General features: G+C 33.7%; 2 long non-coding RNA genes across 3 annotated transcripts in view; one reads left to right on the top strand and one right to left on the bottom strand.

Annotated features, from left to right (window-relative positions):
- LOC136852440 (uncharacterized) overlaps nt 1–8574 on the top strand; it is a 134522-nt gene extending 125948 nt beyond the window's left edge. For both annotated transcript variants that reach the window (XR_010857140.1, XR_010857139.1), the window contains 3 exons: nt 624–1116; nt 4366–4479; nt 8253–8574. This is a non-coding gene — a long non-coding RNA (uncharacterized lncRNA). The remainder of the gene's footprint in view (nt 1–623; nt 1117–4365; nt 4480–8252) is intronic.
- A 5265-nt stretch (nt 8575–13839) lies between these two features.
- Nucleotides 13840–18293, bottom strand: LOC136852131 (uncharacterized). Its single transcript, XR_010857081.1, has 3 exons — nt 18181–18293; nt 17666–17861; nt 13840–14293 (listed from the first exon to the last, which is right to left on the bottom strand). It is a non-coding gene; the product is annotated as an uncharacterized lncRNA (long non-coding RNA).
- Between the last annotated feature and the right edge of the window lie 217 nt (nt 18294–18510).

Genomic DNA, 18510 nt, shown 5'->3' on the forward strand with positions numbered 1-18510 from the left:
ATATCAGATTAGTTGCTTTGTATATTTTTAGAAGAAATTAAAGCATGGTTGATGGTGAACTATTGTTAGGTAATTTGAATGTTATCAAAAAGCTGCTAAGTTTAGTAACAGTGAAATATACGTTCAAACTGATTTACCTAAATTAGCAGTACCTTTTGCTATTTTATCCTGTGTACTGTACTATCTGTGTAACATCTGGCTCATCTTGCGAAATCGAATTTTAACAGAACATTTTGGATATAATTTCCTGCAAAATCTCATAGGTAAGGCAACAAATATATTCGTTCTATTCTTCCATTTTTTCAATGTAATGATACATGAGCAAACAAGAGGGGAACCTAAGCAAACACTTACCTGACGGTACACCGTAAAACAATGAATATGAAATGGAGCTGTAAAAGTATTTCTGTATTTGGTATGTAAAGTCTCTCTCTCTCTCTCTCTCTCTCTCTCTCTCTCTCTCTCTCTCTCTCTCTCTCTCTCTCTCTCTCTCTCTCTTACATTACACTATGTGAGCAATGAACGTAGTGTTAGCTACATGAAGTAATATGGCGGACGGTATCAGACAGTTTAATAGTTATTGAGAATATTCGTTTCCTTTCCAAAAATTTTCGTATTTATAGATATGTCAAGGAAGAGCTCCAGAGTTCAGACATTAAACGTGCAGTTGGAACTTATGGAATGAGGACCCTAAATCGTCTTCTGCTCCTGTAGAAGGGTCCAAGAACTTCAAACGCCAATGCAACCATGCGAATTAGGTGTCATTTTTCAACGTGAATGACTCATGTTATGGGAATACTAGTTAAAAGTACCCTTATAATTGCTGAGATTTTAAATCCTCTTATTAAGCAACTGTGACTGTTATTCAATTGTTTTTATACATGACATAACCATTATCTAGTTTTGCTTATAGTTGTGTTTATTGCACGACCATAAAAGAACGTGTGTTGATTATTGTGGAACCAAGAAATGATTTCCCTCTGGCAATGAGAAAAAGAATTCTAATTGAAGAATGATTTCCACTGATCAAGTTGAAAGGACTCTTCCGCTACCTGAGTCGTGCTTTTACAAGATTTTTGGGGTTTCAAGCTATCAATATGGCTTCTTCAAAATAAGGTAAGATTGACCTATTTGTTACTTCTAGGATTTCTCTAGATATATGGCTCAATATACTCAAATCACGGTATTACTAACAAGAATACAAACTACAATAGACCGGTTAGCACTCATTGGTCTAGATGTACAGTATATGTCTGAAATAGTTTGTATGCTCCACAATTAATCTATTCATAGGGTACTGATAAACTGCTTAACCTTTTGAATGGTGATTATATAGTGAAACTTTCATGGCGCACGTATTCGGTGAAATTTCAGCAAATAAGAAAAAAAAAGAAAAAAAAAACAATGTCTACAGGTTTTGTATCCTAATTTCAAGGCTTTGGTTAGCGACTGTAAATTTGGTGGTAGGTTATCTGAAAGTGTGTGTATTACTGTACATGGTAAGGTTTTATTTTCTTAATTAGATAGCTGAAAACTTATATGTGCAGATGATGTCTTCATTTCAGCCTTTTGAACGTAGTTTGAATATGTAAAATGGTATTTGTCCCTTGAAGTTATTTTAGGATGTTAAAACTATGAGCTCTAGCCTAGATTTCACAGAAAACTGTAGGTCTTAGGAGAACAGCCAATATAAGTCTCTCATGCAAAAATCAGAGATTGGAAGCGACGTTTGGAAATAGTTTATAAATATAGGTTTAAACTAAAAAGCAGTTTAAAAGCTGTTTTATATTTGCTTCCATAATATGCAAGTATAAAATTGTTATAATTTTTGTGAGCAATGATTTTTCTCTGATAGTCTGTATATAGTCTGATAACATTTTATATGAAAAAAGTTCATTTCCATAGCAAGTAGGAAATAAAAAAAGGATATTCTCCCCTGAAAAAATATAAGCAAGTCCGTGACAAACGAAATTGCAGAGATAACTGCAGTACTGGTTTATCTGGAAAGAGCATTACATAAATCCAGACACCGGAGTCTGATAAGAATAGCAAGGAACCTAGATTCTTTTTCCTGTATTTTGCAACTGGTTTCTTCCTCCTGCTGTGGTTTATATTTTTGCTTTTATATTTTCTCATTTCTAGCTTCTACTCTCTTCCCTTTTGCAGGGATAATATTAAAGTCAATATTTAATGTTTGTGTTTATCAAGTGCTGTGTTATCCTGCTAGTGTTTTACTTTATGGCTATACCTGTAAAAATAAACTTATGGCAAAGAAGATTTATTCATTAAAATGAGATGACTATTACCCGTGGACGTAATTTTTTATCAGTTTCTTCCAGCTACAATGAAATTAGTTCAGTTTATCGTAGTCTATAGTTACGATAAGCATGGCAATCATTAAGGAGTTATTTATGGTGTATAATCAACTTTTACTCTTTTTATAAAAAAAACACCTAAATTTCCCTCTTTATAGGAATGAAGTACTTTTTGTGATAGATATTTCGTTACATATATACTGTAACGAAGAGGGAGAAAGTCTCGGTACTTATCGCATCGACAATAAAAATAGACAACAACATAAAGGAACAAAATGAAAACGACATTTTTCGATAAGTTAAAAAGTACAATAAAATTTCCCCCTAGCAATTTCAGCCAGCAAGGATCACACCTGCTTAAAAAATGACTGTATGACTTTCTCACCATAAGTCAATTACTTTTTTACCTTTTTATTTAGTCATTTTGTTGGAACAAGTATTATAAAGCTATCTTGTGTGTGTAAATGTAGAGAGAAAGGATAAAGAGCAAATTTATCACAGAGCAAATGACGAAAATGAAGGAATGCTGTCGGAAGAGAATGCAGCCCTGGGTCGATGGAGTCAGCATTATGAGGATTTGCTGAATGTGTAAGATAAAAGAGAGGCAGAGCTCAGTGGGAGGATTTGGGTAACTTCAAGAATACTTGAGGAAGTTAAGGTTGAAGACGAAAGAGGATTATTAAGAGGCTGGAAAATGAAAAGCACGGTTGGGGGAGTTGTTGAGTGGGGACCAGAGTAAGATGCTGCAGTATTGAGATGAAAGTGTGATAGAGTGGCTGACTAGAATATGACAGGGCTTGGTAATTTGAATCTTATTCAGATAAATAATGCCAAGAACTTGAAATACACATAAATATTCCTACATAATAATATCCCTCCATTTTAGACAAAAATATTTCAGTATCTTCCACCCGTTAACCTGCTACACTTCTTAACCTTTTATCTCCTAGACTTGTTCTCGCAGTCTCAAGTTACTCTTCTACATCTCTTAGGGATGATAGTATCTTCGTAATTGAATGGGGGATCCCGTTACTCATTCCAATTTAATGCTTCCATGACGCAGTCTCTCTCTCTCTCTCTCTCTCTCTCTCTCTCTCTCTCTCTCTCTCTCTCTCTCTCTCTCTCTCTCTCTCTCATGAACCTCCCACCTCTTTCTACGTTTTGGTTCCTAGGCTTTTTCTCAAGCATGTGTAGGAGAGAGCTTATATTTGAATCGGTAAAGCAGTATTTTATAGAGTATTCCTCTTAAGTTTGTGATATCTGACCCTTATATCCATTCCCGTGAGGACTGATTTGTAGACAATCGTTTGGTAGTCAACCACAAGAGTACTTAGTGTTTTTTTTTATCCGTCTCAGGGCTGTTTCCGTGGTATCCTGTACACACACACACACACATATATATACACACACACACACACACACACACACACATATATATATATATATATATATATATATATATATATATATATATATATATATATATATATATATATATATACATATATATATATATATATATATATATATATATATATATATATATATATATATATATATATATATATATATTTATATATATACATATATGTATATATATATATATATATATATATATATATATATATATATATATATATATATATATATATATATATATATATATATATATATGTAACTTGAGATCCTTGATAAAAGTCTGCAGGGATATAAAGCAAGAGGTAATGAGTCTTGACGTTTTTAATGAACAAAATCGCCTCTTGGACTTGTGAGATGCTATTCAGGTTAGCATAAATAACGGTAAGAAAGTTTAAGCATACACTCAAAAAACGATAAAATTTTACGATGCTTAGAAGAAATGGTAGTATAAATATCACAATATTTTTTTAGCAGGATATTATTTTACACAACGAATATGCCTCTAAAACGTATCTTAATTTGTGGAAAAACTGTTTGAAGTGGAACGAAACACAAAATTACAAAACTGGTATAATAATAATGTGGTATCTTCGTTACAAATAAAACGCAAAGGTTTGTATGTCTTTTACAGAAGACTGAGAACGTGGTCCTGTCAAGAGAACACTGAGTAGTGTGCTGTTGGAGGGAGCGTTTTGAAGGATTGTTCACGCGCAGACCATGAGAGAAACGGCGAACAGATCAGAAAGTAAATAGGATTTTTTTAAATTTTATATTTAGGATATACAAAGGACTGTAAAATCTAATAACTGATATTTGTTGAGGGTAAAATTTATTTAAGAGGGCAAGTACTTTTATACATAAAGTCAGATACCTGACAGTTACTTAAAATTAATTATAGGAAATTACGGACCTGTCTTTGTAATAATAATAATAATAATAATAATAATAATAATAATAATAATAATAATATATATATATATATATATATATATATATATATATATATATATATATATATATATGTATATATTTTTACCTAAAAATAATACGCCAAAGTAATATCACTTTCAGAAAGTGAATTTCAAAAGTTTTATAATTACATTCCACTCTAATATTTTTGCTTTTAACTATGTTTATCGTTACTTTAATACCCATACAGCTAGATGTAGACGTATGTTTGTATATATATATATATATATATATATATATATATATATATATATATATATATATATATATATATATATATATATATATATATATATATATATATATATATGACCCATGACCCACGAGACGCGACTCGCCCACGCAGCTGAAATACAAGAATTTCAATTCCTGTATTAACTATTTATACTTCACATACGATCGTGACCCTTCTATAATATAAAATTTGTTATATAGTATTTGTTAGAAGAACGTCACTGAACATTTCCTAAAGCGCACTTTGAAGTGGAAAATGTCATTATTGTTAGACAAAGGGAAATTGCCAAAACGAGATTGACAGACGTCTTTTGAGCTCTCATGTCACATAACAACCATCTCAGTTGACTGGAGAAAATATTTTAAAATGTTCCAGTTCTAAGCCACTCGTGAAAAATGAGTTTGTAGATGACCATGCTGGAAAATCGAACATATTTTGGAGAAAGAATTCTTTATTGAATCAATGAGTTTTCGAGGGATGCTGATGTTTTCACTCCTCAGAAGACATATTATTCATATTGCTAATCTTCTTTAGTATGTAATGCTGTACTATTTTACAGATATATAGTTTAGCACTTAAATGGTATATACCTTACAAAAGAAAAAGGAATATGGTAACAAATAAAGCTTCCTCTCTACTATAGTTTGTTGGGGAATGACTGATTCAGTCTAAAAGAACATGTTGATATTTAATCTTACATATTGTTCCTTTCGATAGGTCATCGTTATTAGGGTATTATAAATCACTGAATGCTTCAGAAATATAGCAAATATCATTTCATTTGCATTTAATGACCAAAACTTGGAGTAAATTAAGAATTTAAAATTGCAAGAAAAATAATTTTTTATCTAATATCAGTCCTTTATTTACCCTGGCCGTTTCACTGTCTTCCCTGTCCCTAAACCTTATTATGTCCTATACATTCACTTTCAGCCATTGTCTTTATATTGATGTACCCACAGCTTCCCTTTATCGATATCTCAACAGCAACCTTAACTCTCTCTCTCTCTCTCTCTCTCTCTCTCTCTCTCTCTCTCTCTCTCTCTCTCTCTCTCTCTCTCTCTCTCGTGCAATTCTCTGATTATGTGTTGAACCTCAGACTTCTATCAACACAACTCCCTAAAAATTCGATGCGTTCTCCAAATGGTTCAGCATCTCTTATTCATTCCATTTATTGATGTTTTATGTTGGGTCTCATTCGTCCTCAAAAGGATTGAAGCAAAGGCAGTGTGTTTGATCAATTACCCCGACTTTACCTCTTCCACCACTACTCTCTCTCTCTCTCTCCGTTGTAAGGAGGTTTCATTCTCTTTTCTGCAAGGATTATTCGGCTGCTTTTCGGTTGTGTTCGAGGAGAAAGTTTCCAAGGTTTCGTAACAGCGACAAGATATCTCGATTTAGCCGTGGTGCTTGCGATGTTCGTACTTGTAAACAAGCAAGTCTGAAAAACCGTCGCATTCAGTTCGATTTCTGAATGATTCGATCCAATTCAGGTACGTGAATGTACGAGCATGTCTCTGTGAGCGTAGTGAAAGGAAACAAAAAATGAACTGAAAGTGTTGCAAATTGAATTCATACTTGCAAAATAAAGTGTCCGGATCAACCACGAGGGAGAAATGATGACTCGATCTCGAAAGAGAAAAATCTCGATTGCTTCATCACGTCTTCCGCGCGAGGAAATTAGAAGACGAAAACGAATTTGCTTGGGAAGTGAACGTAACGTTCCTAGATCAAAGGGTATGTGGAAAGCAATCCAACCAATCAATGAGGAAGCCATTTCGCATGGTTTATATACTCTTAGTTGGTTATGTGATAAAGTTATGTTTAATATTCCATTTTATCGGAAAATTTTCTTACAACTGAGCTCATTATAACTGGAGAAAAGAATCTCATTAAGATTATATATATATATATATATATATATATATATATATATATATATATATATATATATATATATATATATATATATATATATATATATATATATATATATTTTTTTTTTTTTTTTTTTTTTTTTTTTTTTTTTTTTAACAGCATCCACTGACAATAAAAGCGTAATATTTAAAGGACTGTGGACGGCAACAAGTATTTTGCATGTGAGAACGATGACTTGTTGTGCATATTTATATTGAGATAAACAATCAAACTTTCTTATATCCCTTGAAAAACAGGTAAACCTGATATAAGATTTATTCATCCATAGTTTGTCAAACGCTTAGTGAGAAAAAACTCCAAAATGCTCTTGGCGAAAAGAGCCTTCAATTCTCAGGCGCTAGGAAGGAGAGAAAGATCCGTATGCTTTAATTTGATTAAATATGCTGTCCAGGTTCCACATGCCGCTACGGAATATAATTTAGCTCAGACCTGATGGTTCTTTCTCCGTTTCTCGTGAAACGGGTTCTTATAATATGAGGGACATAAAAATCAGTTCTTTACTCTAACAAAGAAGAAACCAAAAATTGTCGGATACTTTTAATGCTGCAATATAACATAAGTTTAAGTAAAGAAACAGTTATTTAAACAGACCAATAGTCAAGTTACATCAGTAAACACGTATTAAAAAAAAAAAGTTGCCCCAATTAAATAGATCTTCAAACTTAAATTTAGTACAGGCAATCTTTGTGGAAAAATAAATGAGAAACTATATTCAAAGGTCCTTGTAACGTTTCTGTTAACTGGAAACAGCTCAAGAAATCCACTGAAATTTTATTAGATATGAGGTTCTTAATTGTTTTAAGGGATAATAGAAAAAGGTGTGATGATCTGCAGGCCTTACTAATATATTTTTCAGTATCTCTTTTACAGATGGATTGGTATAGTGCACGAAGACACACTTATTACTAAGGATTTTACATATAACAAGTATAGCCTAATGTAGGCGTCTTCAGGACAAAAACTCTTTTTATCTGGGGTGAATTATGTGAAGTGCCCTTCAGCCTTTACAAGCATTCAAACTAGAATCTCTATTTTTGTCATAAAATAGTTACTTGACCATAAGTATTAAGTTAAAATTATAGTTTAAATTCAAAGGTTAAATACCTGGCTCAGACATTTACAGTTGAAAACTATATTCAATGTAATATACCTAAATGAAAAATAAATGTCCTAAAGATATAAGGATATCTGTAATCTTCTTACCTACAAAAACAAGGTTTTGTTTTTTGCTGCCAGAGAGTCTTAATTGCGTAGAAACTATTATATGTGTAATTTACAGTGATGGGAGCATGCCATCAGAGTTTCAGAGAGACAATGACTACCTGATTTGAACTCAGAATCTTTTAACTGACGAAATTCTCCTTTGACCTTTTCAGATGCTTTCCAGATCAGCATTAACTGTATTGAGAAAAGAAAGGTGAGACTAAGAGGGATCAAATCATCTTCCCCTGAATAGTCATGGTAAGAGTTAAGTAACTCAAAACTTTGTTACCCTCTGTAAGAATCTTTGTTGCATATAGAAAATAAATAATCTGCAAATGCATTATAATGAGCTATGAGCGGATTCTTACGGCGAACTCTCTTTGATGAATTAGTCATGAACTTTTCTAAAATAGAGAGAACATGCAAAATTTTATATTTTAATGAAACGCATTAAAACCGTAAAAAATGCTAAAAATATTTGTATTCTTTTATTATCATTCTAAGATAAAATGAAATTTCTCGGGCATTTTACATAAGGTTACAAGAACAATATACATTTTTGAGTCTGCAAGAAGCTCAGCTATATTCCTTTGTCTCTCTGTCTCTCAGACAATATCTTCATTTTTCTTCTGAGTTTCCTGGAGTCCTTCATCCAAGAAAATTATATTTTCTGGCGGGTGAATAAGAATTCAATAAAATGGGATTTTTTTCGCATCTGAGAGTCGTTTTCTTCCACATAAAATGATATGAAGTTGCACATTAAATATTATTTCCTTTACATCCAATGCTAGAAAAAGTTGCTCCATAGTCTTTATGAATTTTATAACCACCGCACCGGTATATAAAAAAATCTACATATGATATGAAAGTAAAAGAGCCTCCTCTGCGTTGATGTGAGTGTTAGAAGATTTTTCGAAATTTCTGTTGATTCCCGTTTACATTTTATTTTTTTCTTTCTCACTGTATATGTTTAAAGAAATATTTAGCATCATCAGAAAACTTTAGTAATTATTGATTTTATTACCCAATACAAAAGATCGACCAAAAAAATAGTTTATTTCGTTATAATCTTTGCTTCACTTTTCCAGAGCAACGGAGGGCTAAGTAGAAAATATGTATTTTTTTTATTTTGGTAAATCTGTGAGATTTAGTATAATACAACAAGCCACCGTGGTCAACCTTACCATTCTCGTCCACGTTATGCATTTTTCATGAGAGAGAGAGAGAGAGAGAGAGAGAGAGAGAGAGAGAGAGAGAGAGAGAGAGAGAGAGAGAGAGAGAGACATGAAAGTCGAAAAAGGCTTTTTGTTGTTGATCTTAATGTCTGTGAAAGTGAAATTTTCTTACAATATGCACCAATTCCCGAAATTGTATTTTCCACCAAACATCATCTGTCTCTTTCCTCTCCATCTCAGTTGTTTTCATAAAGACATTAATAATCTTATCCTATAAACTAGAGCATTGTTATCATTTACGAAAAACGTGTAAATAAAATGTTCTTTAAAAACTCGCTTCTAATTAGACCTGTATTCAAATCTTGAACAATAATGCACGTGGATGATAGTGTGAACATGACTCCTGATTTCAGAAATTGTAAATGTTTTCATGATTATCGTTATTTGCCTAAGGTTTACTTATTTATTTTGCCGGAACGTATTGGTTAAATTGCACCTAATTCAGCTTACAATAATTAGCAAACCACGGATACACAGTTTATGGACATATTTAACACTGCTCGATGCTTCAGCCAGGTATACAGTTTGGCTCTGCCTTGGTTGGGGGGCCGTGTCATCTGCGTTCGTCTTTGTGATGTGGAGAGAGGGAGAGAGAGAGAAGAGTAATATTCCCAATCTCTGGTATTACGTCGTGGAGGGCGACTTCTGTAGGTTATGTAAGGAAGGCTAGGGAATTCACCCTTCATGTTCGTCTTCGGTTGTAATTTGTGTATATAGAGCCTTTAAAAATTGCCCTTGTCGCCTGTCTGGGCTGCACCTAATATTTCAGCTGATTTTAATGGCGTAGAGCGGTCGAAGTAATTTTGAGGGTTTTCCCTGAAGTACTTAAATATTGTGCCTTTCCGTAGATGTCAAGAAAGACATTTAGAGAGACGGGTGGTCGTCGAAGGGGCGTATGAATGTAGGAATCATCAATTTTGGTATTTGAATCGGAACACGACGTTCCTTCGCTACAAATTTTCGGGAAGAGGGACTGGGTTATTTTTCGATGATTTTTACGATATGGTATGTACTAGATACAACCATTCTAGGCGTAATGAAATATTAATTTGATCTCCATACGCTGAATTCTCAGTATATTTCAAACGACGATGGTAGCCAGTTAGTCTTTTTCGTCATTTATTCAGTCTGCCCCCCCTACATTGTAGCCAGTTGCGTGGACACCTACTTTTACAAAATTGTTGGCTTTGCATCGATAAGTGCTGTTTTTTTTCATTATAATTATTACTCAAAGTTAATTTTATCATAATAGACATGCGACAGAGAAGAAAATTAGATTTTACACCTTACGTGTTTTAAAACACAATAGATGCTTTAGGATTATTTCAGACTCCTTGGAGAAGACTGCGCCCTTTTCACCGGTTTCAACAAAAGGTGGCAACTCTTTGATAACGGAAAGTAAGGAATAATTTTCACTTAATGGAAATTCTTTGTATAATGTACATTTGTAAATCTTTTGAATATATATTTCAATGTTTCTGTGATATGCATACACACAAAGTCATGGTTTGTGTATTGAAATCGTGGTTTAAAATTTGACAATCAGTGACCTATGGCAGTCCTTTCATGACGTACGGAGTAAGTGATGTTAATGACGTCATAGGACAACAAATGTCCCGCCTAGAGCAAAGAAAATATGGAGAACTCCCCTTCTTATGCGTTGCTGTTTGCTGTCTTAACAGAACCGTCAAAAATTTCGTAGGATCATGATAGGAGGAGATATGTCATGGTTATCGATTAGTATGTTTCTGTGTTTGTGTATTATTATTATTATTATTATTATTATTATTATTATTATTATTGTTGTTGTTGGAATCGGTTAGAGACGTAGTTATAATATAGATTGATATTATTAAAGTAACTGGATTATTTAAGAACCTGTTTTTCTTTGAATTACGTTTTGGTTAAAAGACTTCCTGAATCGCCATTCTCTATCAGTCTCCTTCAATTTTCAAATCCTGTCTATCATATGAGCCATTTAATTATTCTTTACTCATTTAAACAGGTTATAATTTATTCCTCATGTGACCGTGGCTGTATTTTATAAGATTCACTAACGTGCAAAGGAAAGAGAGAATTATGTAATTTTCTGTAATTATTTGGCTCTCCGTAACCTTCAATTTAAATTGAATATATCGTTTTGTTATTGATCTGGTGGGAATTATTTATGGTTTTAAAAAGCCTGTATTTTTCTCAATTTTAAGGAAGAGTTCTTTTGACCCCACAAAAAAAAACACACAAAGCCCTTACTATTTGGGCCTTTTTTGCCCCCTGCAATATGGCCAGATTGTAATCAGTTGTCTAAACATGGGCATTTTTCATGTATAGTGATCAATTGCTTGCCAAATAGGCTGCATTTTTCTCAGTTTAAAGGAAAAGTCCGTTTGACCCCCAAAAAACACCCAAGGCCTTACTATTCTGGCCTTTTTTTTGGCCCCTGCAATGTGGCCGGATTGCAGTCAATTGTTCAAATATGGTCACTTACCATGCATAGTGATCAAATGCTTGCCAATAGGCTGCATCTTTCTTAGTTTTAAGGAAAAGTCAGTTTGGCCCCCAAAGAACACCTTATAATTAGGGCCATTTTTGCCCTCCTGCAATGGCCGCATTGTAATCAACTGTCCAAATGTGGCTACTTTCCATGCATATTGATCAATTGCTTGCCAATAGGCTGCATTTATCTCAGTTTTAAGGAAAAATCTGTTTGACGGGCATTTTTTGCCCCCGCAATATCGCCGGGTTGCAACCAATATACTGTATAAATGTACGTATGTATATAATATGTATATATTATTTAATTTATTCATTCATATTTGGAAATGAATTTACAAGTAATAAAGCAGAATAACAACAAAATGACAGTGTATAGAAAGGTATACGCAAAATTAAAAACAAGCAAAGACAACACTCGTATAACACTCCAAAGCGCTGGAAATGTTTGCGTCTAATAAGTCTTATGACGTCATCGACCAACGTTGTGATTGGAGCCTGAAAAACCTCCCCCCCTCACTGTTACGTAATGATAGAGTTGCCAGGTCAAAATTATATAATCTATAGGAAATTTAAATTTGGTCGAATTGAAGGGTGTTGCTCATACATCAATGTAGATTTCAAGAATATGGATTCTCTGAAATTGACAGGAAATATGCAAGTGGACGCCATACGTAGTATTTTCCGTATTTCTCAATCATAAACGTAACCAACTAGTCTTTTTCGTTACTGTTGTAGACGATACCTTCCTCCATCGTAGCCATTTTTTGGAACTCAAATACTCAAGAAAATGTTGGTTTTGTATCCTCGATTCGTGTTCCTCCCTCGCAAAAGTTATATGAAATATTATATAATGTGATACTAAGACACTAAAGAAGGATATTAGATTTTATAGCTCGAATTTCATAAAAAACCTAATGTAGTTTTTTTATTTATCACTCTGGAATCCTTGGATAGGAATATGTTCTTTACGTCATTTGAAAACCAAATGGCAACACCTCTTGACGGAAAATTTTGATTTATTAGCACTGGAGAAGATTTCTTTATTTCAAGTGTATTTCAAAATATTCTATATGGAATTTAAAACTTTGTGACAATGGACATATAGATAAAGACAAGAAATGGTTAATTAAATGACTGTTTAGAGATAAAAATCCAGTGGTATGTGGCAGCAGGTTCAACGACGTCATCAACAACCAATGACAGGACAGCAAATTTCCCGCCAAAAACGAAGTAATTGTGAGGAACAACCTGACTTATGCGTTGCTGTTTGCTATTTTTCCAAAACTGGCAAAATTCGTGGGATTTCTGGTTTTTTGGTTTTAAGCATTATTTTTGCCTTTTTTCATGGCATATTTATTTAATAAGTATGAGTTTGCCATAAAATTTGTTCAATTAATCCTTTAATATAAAAATAAAATTAGGAAAAATTGCTAGCATCATGATATTTAGTAGTTACTCTATGGGTGTATTATTATCATTATTATACTCTGAGAAACACAGTTACAGCATTATGGAAGCTTCAAGAACTTTTGATTTTCTCTGATTTATTTTCGTGCCAAAACTTCATCTTAATGTGTAAAAATAGGAACTTTGTGGGAAAATATATAGCATTCAAGAATCCCTTCAGTGGCGTCATCAACAACCAACGATATCGTCAACAACCAGACTTAAGCGTTGCTGTTTGCTATTTTTCCAGAAATGTCAAAATTTCTTGTGATTTTTAGCATTTTTGCCTTTTCCTTGGAATATATATTTTGTTGATATTTCATTAATCCGTAAATATAAGAATAAAATTGTATATATATATATATATATATATATATATATATATATATATATATATATATATATATATATATATATATATATATATATATATATATATATATTTCTTCAAGTTCCAACGCACACGGTGCTTCTAAAATCCACTGGAAAACCTCAAACATCTAAAGTGCTTTTTCAGATTTCAAAAAAGGTTAAACAAAAAGCTGTATTAATGCTATATTTATTTATTCTTAAGACGACAGCTGTTTCATGATCATCTTTTGGGCTAAATTATTTTAACAGTTGAATTATTTTCTAATAATTGGCAGAGTTCACCTGAAAATTATTAAACAAACAAGAACCAACCGAAAATGACATTTTTAGAATTTTAATTTTTTTTTTACAAACATCATAGTTTGAATTATGGTTGATAAATTTCTCAGGACAGTGCCTCTCCAGAGAGAGCTCTAAAATTCTCCAGCCATTCTACGTTCAGAACAGCTTACACTGAGAGCCGTCCAGACTTTTATTTTTAATTTACATAAAAAAGTAAGCTTGTCCAAGGGCAGCCATCAATCCCCAATGTAGTCCATCCTGAGAGCCTTTCCATCCCCCACGGAATTCAAACTTGCAAACTACGCTGATCTTGACCACCTAGGATTCCCTGGGGAGGACGATGTTTGGTATCGAAGGATGGATGTCAGGTTTGAGTGACTGAAGACCTACAGAAAATAAATTGGGATAAAATAAATACAAGATAACAAGAAACAGAACAGCGTTTATTGTTAGTTGTTTTTAAAAAAAACAACTAACAATAAACGCTCGTGTTGCATCCCTCTAAGACAAAAATATTGTATTTACTATATCTGCTGAAATTATCAATCAGTTATGAACGGACCTTGCAGAAACTCCTCCCCTCTCTATGTTCAAGTTGTGAAATAACTGCCAGGTACCACAAAGTACAAATAACTAATTTAGATTTACGAAAAATAATGCATGCTCATACACTGGCTTAAGATTATAAATATACGGTATATAGATCCATGTGTGGTGTAATGAAATATGAACCCGATCCCTAAACACAATGTTCTTCTTATTTCTCAAGCCACAAAGTCACCAGTTAGTCTCTTTTCATTACATGTTTTTATTTAACTTCTTTCTTTGTCTGTCTGTCTGGGTCAAATCTTGTAACTCAATTTTCGACCAGTTCCCTTCGCCCGATGGACTTGAAATTTTGCATGGTTACTCAATCCCGGTGACAATACAACCTTACATGATTAGTAGGTTAGCAGTGACCTCTAGTGACCCTACAGTGACTTCTCCCAGGATCTCAGGATTTGTATGAAACTCTTCGGATTTTTCACAACTTCTCTGACTCGGTAGACACTATTTTCCATATAACCCCTCCCGCTTACCTCTACCATCCCCCTTTCTGTCCTCCCCCTCCCCAGCACACAATCAAGTGTAAATTTAGCTGTGTCCTCCCCTACCCTTCCCTCGTCGCCCCCCCTCCCCTTCCCTCTACCATACCTTTCCTATTCCATCCGCTTCCTTCACCCATATCCCTCCCCTCCCCAAGCACATATCAAGTGTTAATTTAGCTATGTTTTCCCCTTCCCTTTCCCTTCCCTCTTCCATCCTCTCCCCTCCTCCTCCTCCCCCATCTGGAGCACATGATCAAGTGTTAATTTACCTATGTCCTACCCTCCCCTCTTCCACCCCCCTCCACTTCCTCCCCTCCCCCTCCCATCCCCATTCCCCTGCTCCTTCCCCTCCCATCCCCATCCCCTGCTACCTTTCCTCCCATCCCCATCCCCTGCTACCTTCCCCCCATCCCCATCCCCTGCTACCTTCCCCTCCCATCCCCATCCCCTGCTACCTTCCCTCCCATCCCCATCCCCTGTCACCTTCCCTCCCTATCCCCGACCCCCTTCTGGAGCATGCGATCAAATGTTTATTTAGCTCCTTCCCTTCTCTCTTCCATCCGCTCCTCTCCCCTTCCCCCTTCTGGAGCACATGATCATGTGTTAATATAGCTCTGTCTTCCCCCCTCACATCCCTCCCCCCGTCCCTCTTTCCTCCCCATCCCCTTCCCCCTTCCCCTTCCTCTCCTTCTCCTCTCCATTCACCCTCCCCCTCCCCCTACCCTCTCCTTCCCATCCTATCCCCCTTCCATGTTTAAAAAACAATTTTAAATATTTTTTTTATTCTGACGCTACCTTTCTCCAATGTAACCAACTGAGTGAACGCTAGTTTTTACAAAATTGTCGGTTGTGCATCGGTAATGGCTGTTTAATTCCATATAATGATTACCCTAAATTTGTTGTATTATTATATAAAGATAACAGAGCAGAGAATTAGATTGCATACTTTATATTTGTGAAAAACTTCAGTAGTGTTTTGATTCTTACTCCAGACTCCCTGGATACAAACAGGCCCTTCTCACTTTTTTAAACAAACACTGATAACTCATCGATATCGAAAAATAGCGAGTAATTAGTATTTATCGGCAATTCTTTATTTCATATACACATTTACATGTTAGAATATATATTATTCATGATGTTTTCATATAAATCATGATTAAAAATATGAGCTAATGGCACATGGCAGTATTTTATGATGTATGTCGATAGCATAGCTAATGACGTAACCAACAACCGGCTAAAATGAAGGAACTCGGTTGAATTACGCTATGTTATGTGTTGCTGTTTGATATTTTTCCAAAATGTCCCATATTTCCTCCGATATTTTTGTTGGCAGTTTATTTTTTTTATTTAGTAAGTAAGAAGTGATCACTAAATAGGAATTTAGAACTGTGGAAAATATCACCTCATCATAATTAGATGATGAGGTCATGCAATTTTTTCGTTGAATATGAAATGATGATAAATAAATAACATTCATGAAACGCTAAATAGATGATCTAAGAACGTTTTCAATGTTAATTACAACAACAAAATGGAAGTTATTGACGACAGTTTCTCATTGTTTAAAGTTTGCTGTTTTAGTTTCTTCCAAAATTGTATAACATTTCCAGTATTCCCATTGTCATTTTTTTCGTGTGTCTCCTGATATATGTATGTTTAACAAATGTAAAAAAAAAAATAGACAGAATTATTTGTTGCCTTAATTTTCGAAAACAAAGAATGGACAAGAAGGAAGAAAACATGTATGTATAAATGAGACTAGAGAAACAGGGGTTTACCCATTTGCTTGTAAGATAACGAAAATTATATAAAATCGCAAAAAAGAGAGAGAGAGAGAGAGAGAGAGAGAGAGAGAGAGAGAGAGAGAGAGAGAGAGAGAGAGACACACACACACACACATATATATATATATGTATATATATATATATATATATATATATATATATATATATATATATATATATATATATATATATATATATATGTGTGTGTGTGTGTGTGTGTGTGTGTGTGTGTGTGTGTGTGTGTGTGTGTGTGTGCAAGTGTGCAAGTGTAAAAGCAATCCTGATTAGGCTGTAATAATAATAATAATAATAATAATAATAATAATAATAATAATAATAATAATAATAATAATAATAATAATAATAATAATAATAATAACCGATTTTGTGAATGCATAAATAAGGTTAAGGAGAGCTTCATGTTTACAGCAAATATATTTCTCCAGGTGGAATTAAACGCTAAATGATAACTATTAAGAATAATCAAAACCATTTTCAGTAACAATACAATAATCTATGAAATTAATCGCGAGCTTATAGAACAGTTACTCTTAGATAGTGGTATGTAATTTTCTGTACTTGCCTTTTATTTCTCTAGCAAGAAAAAATCTAGGACAACAATCATCCTAGCAAAAGCTGGGTCGCGTAATTATGGAAATTATTCAATTATATCCTAGAATATCAGCCACGAAAGTATGCATATTAAAGAAATATAGCATTTTACGTCTCAATAAAATATATATTTTACAGAAATTAACAAACATTTTGCAAGAATATTCATTCCCACGTAAGGTCTAGGAAAAACTACGTTAAAAATAGTATATAAAAAATTTAATAATGATTTCCATAGCAAGCAAGAAAATCCAAAATTAAAACGTACCAACATTTATCAGTGTCAGTGATTTCCTTCACGTCCGCTGACCACCACAGGGTCCACTTCACTTCCCCATGTCGTTCCCACTACTGTCTCTGCTACAAGGATACTGGAATGGGAAGGGCCATTACTTTTTAAGCATCTGGAAACCAAGTAGGAAATGTTCCCGTCTTGTAAATTCACTTTGCGAGAGCTTTGCCTTCTGAAACGAAAAGAAAGGGAAAGTATATGTTAAAGAAGGAAGATAACTTATTTTAAATTATCAGCATTTGAGTTATAATTCCAGTTGAAATTATAATGAACTTTATCAGTGAACTGGCACTTGTTTAATCTATAGGGGTGTATATTATAAATTTGGTAGATCAAAATGAATGCTATTTTCATAAACTATAATCAAATTAATGGTCAGTTCCACTAACAAGGAGTAGGTAAAAGAAAGTGCAAACATAAATGTCACTGCCACAAAAACCGGGGGAGCCCTTTTTTAAGAAAACATCCACAGCATTACATGTTTAACACACCTATGTAGAAGGTTCATCAGCATTGCAGTATAATTGGGTCAGTCATGATTCAGCAATTGCAATATGACTGCATTTGAGACCGCTGCAGTTTTTCGCTCTGGATCCACCCTATGTTGGAGTAAATAATTGGTTTTGTAAATAACTTGAAAACAATAAGGAAAAATCATTCATCAATATAATTGATCAGTGGACAGGCTTTTACTTTACTAACAATTTTTAATTCTTTCTTCATAATCTGTTGCCATTTCCAGGGAATATTTTCACCTCTCCTGTATTCTTTCGTTTTGGAAAATTCAATTATATTTCTTTTATCTCTTCCCTTAAAAGTAC

This window comes from Macrobrachium rosenbergii, chromosome 25, assembly GCF_040412425.1.
Source record: "Macrobrachium rosenbergii isolate ZJJX-2024 chromosome 25, ASM4041242v1, whole genome shotgun sequence".
Lineage (NCBI taxonomy): Eukaryota > Metazoa > Arthropoda > Malacostraca > Decapoda > Palaemonidae > Macrobrachium > Macrobrachium rosenbergii.